The sequence below is a fragment of the Megascapheus bottae genome, chromosome 19, assembly GCF_031878675.1.
Source record: "Megascapheus bottae isolate mThoBot1 chromosome 19, mThoBot2.hap1, whole genome shotgun sequence".
Classification (NCBI taxonomy): domain Eukaryota; kingdom Metazoa; phylum Chordata; class Mammalia; order Rodentia; family Geomyidae; genus Megascapheus; species Megascapheus bottae.
Genome location: NC_143527.1, coordinates 34,170,945 through 34,176,387, shown reverse-complemented (window position 1 = coordinate 34,176,387; position 5,443 = coordinate 34,170,945). Strand labels below are relative to the sequence as shown.

Here is a 5,443-nt window from a genome sequence, read left to right as displayed (position 1 = left end):
TTATTCTTGAGGGCTGAGAGTTTGGCCTAGTGGTAGAGTGCTTGCCTAGCATGCATGGAGACCCAGGTTTGATTCATTGGTACCACACACATAGAAAAAGACAGATGTGGTGCTTTTTCTCAAGTGGTCCATCACTAGCCTTGAGGAAAGCGCAAAGACAGTGCTTAGACCCTGAGTTCAGTACCAGGAAGGAAGGAGGAAGGGAGGGAGGGAGGGAAGGAAGGAAGGAAGGAAAGAAGGAAGGAAGGAAGGAAGGAAGGAAGGAAGGAAGGAAGGAAGGAAGGAAGGAAGGAAGGAAGGAAATTATTCTCCTAGGTCTTTCTTGCACACAGTAGATCGTCAGTACCTGGGAACACTACAGTTCATTTCATTTTTAAATTTTTACTGAAGTTTAACATATATATAAAAGCTGAAAAAGTCACAATGACTTTCGCAAAGTAAATCTATCTATATATCCATTACTAAGAGTAATTCCAAAATTTTAAGGGTTCTTGTTACTTTTTGGCTGTTTTAGAACTTTTTTTTCCAGTCCTGAGGTTTGAACTCAGGGCCTGAGCACTGTCTTTGGTCCTTCTCAATACTATAGTCTACACTTGAGCCACAACACCATTTCTGGGTTTTTCTATGTCTGTGGAACCAAAGAATCAAACCCTGGTCTATCACTTGGCCAAACTCCCAGCCCTGTTTTTAAACATTTTATGATTAGAATCATTTTATCTGGCCTTTTTCTTTCTTTTTTTTCTTTTAAAGGTGGCTTTATTTTTTCACATTTATCAAGAGTGACAAATAAAAAAATGTAAGTTGAGTCCCTTTATTATCGTCATAGAAATAGCTTTAACACAAAACTGGTGAGATGAATACTGCTTCCCACTTTCAACCAGCAAATCGTTGCCAAGGATAAACAGCCCAGAATCTGTCCCAAAATGCTCAAGACTATACAACATGGCTAGTCACAGAGACCCCTGGGTGAAGAGGTGAATAACTTAGATGTACTTCTTGATTTCATCATACAATACAAGCACACAGCACCCCCCCCCACCATGCCCCTGAGAACATTGGACCATGCACCCTTAAAACAGCCCTTGCTTCCTTCTTCAAGTGCAATCTTCCGCCAGCAGTCAAGTGTGTCTTTGTACATGATATCCATTCCTTTGCAACCTGATCCCATCATCATGCGGCGGCGCACAGTGTCAATAGGATAGGAAATCAAACCAGCAATAGCCGTGACAGCCTGTGCGATCATCCAGCTGATGAAGATTTGAGTATTTTGGGAATCTGGAAGCATTCCCTTTGCAGTGTCACAGATACTAAAGAAGGCAGCCCGCTAGACAATAATACCCTGCACAGACATATTGAAACCTTGGTACAGGCCTCTAAGCCCATCCGACTTGTAGATCTTGACCAGGCAGCCACCAAGGCCTTTAAATTCTCTTTCAGCTCCAGCTTTGCCTACATCAGCTGCTAGACCGGTATGGGCAAAATCAAGAGGGTACACGAAACACAGGGAGGTGGCCCCCCCTGCCCTTCCAGAGGCCAGATTTCCTGCAAGGCATATCTGGCCTTTTACTATTAATTTCTGGAATTCTTTCCTAAGTCTAGATATAAGTCCTTTGTATTGATATCATTTATATATTCATATGTATTTTTAAAAATCCTGTTCCAATGTGAGTTGGCTTACTTTTTAATCTCTTACTAAATAGTTGAATAAATAAACATTCTCAATTTTAATATAGTCTAATTTGTCAAAGTCTTTGTTTTCGTAGGGTACTTTTGTCCTGTCTAAAATATCTTTATCTGTTCTATGGTCATTTAAATAGTTTATATATTTTTTGTTTCAAGTAATATACCAACAAAGACTTTCTTTCTTTCTTCCTTTTTTTTTGCTATTTCTTCAGAAGCAGGAAGCTTACTATAGCAATTAAAACTTTTAAAATAATACTTATCCACTTAAAGGATGATTCCACTACTTTTATTTCATTAGATATTAGGCAATTTGGTGTTGTCCATGCTTTTGCCATGGACTTTCCCCCTATTAGTAGTATAAAGTAGGTCTGCTTATTCTGGTTCAATTTTGCATTCATGATAATTTATATGTCATTACTATTGTCATATTGGCAAATTTGACTTTTCAATATTTTGTTCAGGATTTCTGTTTCTAAATTGATGGAAGATTAGTACTTATATTCATTTTTTTGCCAGTCCTGGAGGTGGAACTCAGGGCCTTCTTGGGGCTTCTCAAGGCTAGAGCTCTACCATTTAACTACAGTATCACTTCCAGGTTTTTCTATGTATTTGGTACCAAGGAATAGAACTCAGGTCTTTGTGCATGCTAGGCAAGCACTCTACCAACTAGGCAAAACTCCTCGCCTTCATTTTTTTCACTCTTAATCTTCTTTTACTTGCTATTATAATTTTATATCTTCCTGAACGGATAACTCAGATTGTTGGTCTTCAGCTTTTATCATATTGTACTATACATCCTTAAATTTCATTACATCTAAACAGCTGAGTATTTCTTATTTAAACATTTGTGGTTTCTTTATCTCTTATTTTCACTGCAGGCAAAAAACAGACTGAATAATTTCAACCTTTTGACATTCAGTGGGCTTGCTTTATGGCCCAATGCATCATCAATTATGCTAAAGGTGTACTGCATGTTTATAAAGAATATCACTGTGGATGTTGTCAGCTACTGTTTCATATATGCCCATGAGGTCAAATTATACAGCCATTCTAAATTCTCAATGATGACAGATTTCTATTCTTGCTACTGTTTATCAATGTTTGTTTTGTTTGTAATTTATATTTGGTACCCATACAAATGTAGAGTTCTAAGTATTCTCTTGTTTTATAATATAAGACTCTTATAGGCTCTGCTGTTTTCTTTAAATGCTACTGATTGATTGGTATTAATGGCTCCAGCTTTCTTTTAACTAGTGTCTTACATTATGACAACCTCTATATAACTTGCATTCTTTATAGTCAGCATATAATGTTTGCTTATCCTTATCACCATCTTAGTCTTTTCACTGATAATGCTGACATTCACATTCAGTGGCGACTATTTGACTGAAGTCCGGTTTGCAATTTTCATGAGTTAATAGCATCTTACTATCTGCTTTTTGCTTGACTTGTGCAATTTAGTCTTTCCTCTTTTCTTCACTTACATGTAACCAGTGTGTTGAACAGTCTTGCTCCACTCCTAGTATATAGTCCACTCATCCCTATGCTTCACTTTAGATATTCATTTGTAAATATTTTTGGTTAATTTGTCTTCAAGTTCTTTAATTTTATCTTACTATGATTTCAGTTTATGTTGAAACTTCCTATTGCCTTTTTATTTCACAGATTTTAATTTTTATTTCTGGAATTTCTACTTGTGAACTTTTATTTATTAATTTATGTTTGTTTCCTTCTTTTCTGAACACAGTAGAGTTGTAAACAAGATCATATCTCAGAACATTGCACCTCAGCAAGCTCTGTTTCTACTTTCTGATTTTTCCCTTTGTCATGTTTCTTGGATAACCTAATCAACTTTATTTGAAATACAGACTTGTTTATTCCAGATAATATTGCCATTCACCAAAGAAAGTCTGCCATTTTCTGCTAGATACAGTAGATTCCAGGGAGGTAGACCCCCTGTGCACTGAGTAAAGTCTAGGTTGAGGTTTTGATAAGACTTAATCTAGCTCGTATTGAATATTTATAAAGCAAGGTAATGTGTTAATTGAGACTCTGTTGAGTCTCTTATTTTCTAAAACCAGGAAACTGGGAAATCCCATCTGTTTTGAAGCTTAGATTTATTAGCTTCACAAATGTCTTCAGAATTTGGCATAAACCTTGAAGAAAAGAGAAACCATGTGTTCAAGGCCCTCAATTATTTCATGTTTGTTATTCTAGCCTTATACCACTCCAAAAACTCTACTAGTTTATTTGAATTCCAGCAGGAACTTTCAGAGCCAAGCAACATTTTCAGCCTAAGATCAGATTTGAAAAAAGTCCTACCAAAAGAAATAATAAAAGAAAAAAGAAGGAAAAAGAAAATTAAGGTGATCAGCACATTACAAACAGCTTCTCTCCTTCAAGAATTTTAGACTTTGTTTCTTTCTTTATGTGTGTCTGAATCTTTTCTGATTTTTTTCAGCAAGAATATAGATTTAACTGAAAATGTTCCTTCTATTACATAATAGAAGTTCTCCATTTCTCTTTGAGAAGTCATAATCTCTGTTTTTTAGAACCCACAGCTTAATTACTTGCTACTTGGAAAGGATTCTAATTACATGAATATCATCTGACAAACTTTCCTTTTTCTTTGGTTGTTTTATAAGTAAGAATTACATTAGAACTAATACTCACTTTTAAAAATCTTACTTAGTTAAAAGCCAGAGCAATATAGATTAGCAGCACTGAATGGCCCTTTTGCACTTTGAAATCTAGCCAGGCATAGGATAATTATAAAAAGTAACCAGTCAGATGAATATAAAGCTAGCTGGCAAGATCTGCAGTACATGGTGACTTATGTAATGTTCTCTTTTCACTGTCAAGCAGAAACCCTCAATCCCATTAACTAAATGTCAAATGGTGTGGTTGAGAACATTGAATTTCTTAAATACACTACATTCATTATTTGCCAACTTTTTCCACCAAAGACTAAGTTAATCATAAAAACTACTTTTTTATTATACATTAATTCTGATCTGAATTTCATCAGGATATGCAAATTGCATAGATTACATAGTTATTTATATGAGTATATCTCTCTTAGGATGCTATTTTGAAATTACTATTTATCCTGTTTTGAATGGGAAGTCCTTTCAAGTGTTTAAAGACATGCAATGAATTTTTGACTGATGTAGTTCATGTTTAACATAAATCGTTCTGTTCCCTTTTATCTTACATACTGCCATTAATATCAAGATATTAATGTTAACACTGCAATCTCTAATTACTGCTAAATGTGTAACACATTTTGTAACACCCAGTGCTTACTATTTTATGCCACACCTCTTTGAGTAATCACAGCAGCTGGATGAGTCCATATTCTGAACTTGGTTGGAATGATTAGAAACTGAGCATAGTCTCATATCCTGGCCTTTTCATTCCAAATCTAATACCCTTAACCATAGCAGTAGGACATCTGTGAAGACAGATCAAAGTGGATGCATTTATTCTCAGTTTGACAGATACTTACTGTCGCTCATCCTCAAGTTCCATTATTGAGAAAGATAGGTAAACAGAAAACTACAAATCCCATTTATCAATTCTCTCATTTGTTGAAAGCTCAAATAAATGTTGATGGATAAGAACAGGTTGCACTTACACTGAATTTGTGGTATTACCTTAAAATCACAGCCTTCTGTAACATCTTCGCTCAACAGGAAGTTGAAAGATAACCTTATGAATTCTTCCCATCCCTTCTCTTTGTCCCAAGACAGCTATTTGG

General features: G+C 35.5%; 1 pseudogene; it reads right to left on the bottom strand.

The window, feature by feature from the left end:
* Positions 1–983: 983 nt before the first annotated feature.
* LOC150049820 (ADP/ATP translocase 2 pseudogene) lies at positions 984–5,201 on the bottom strand (annotated as a pseudogene).
* Positions 5,202–5,443: the final 242 nt, after the last annotated feature.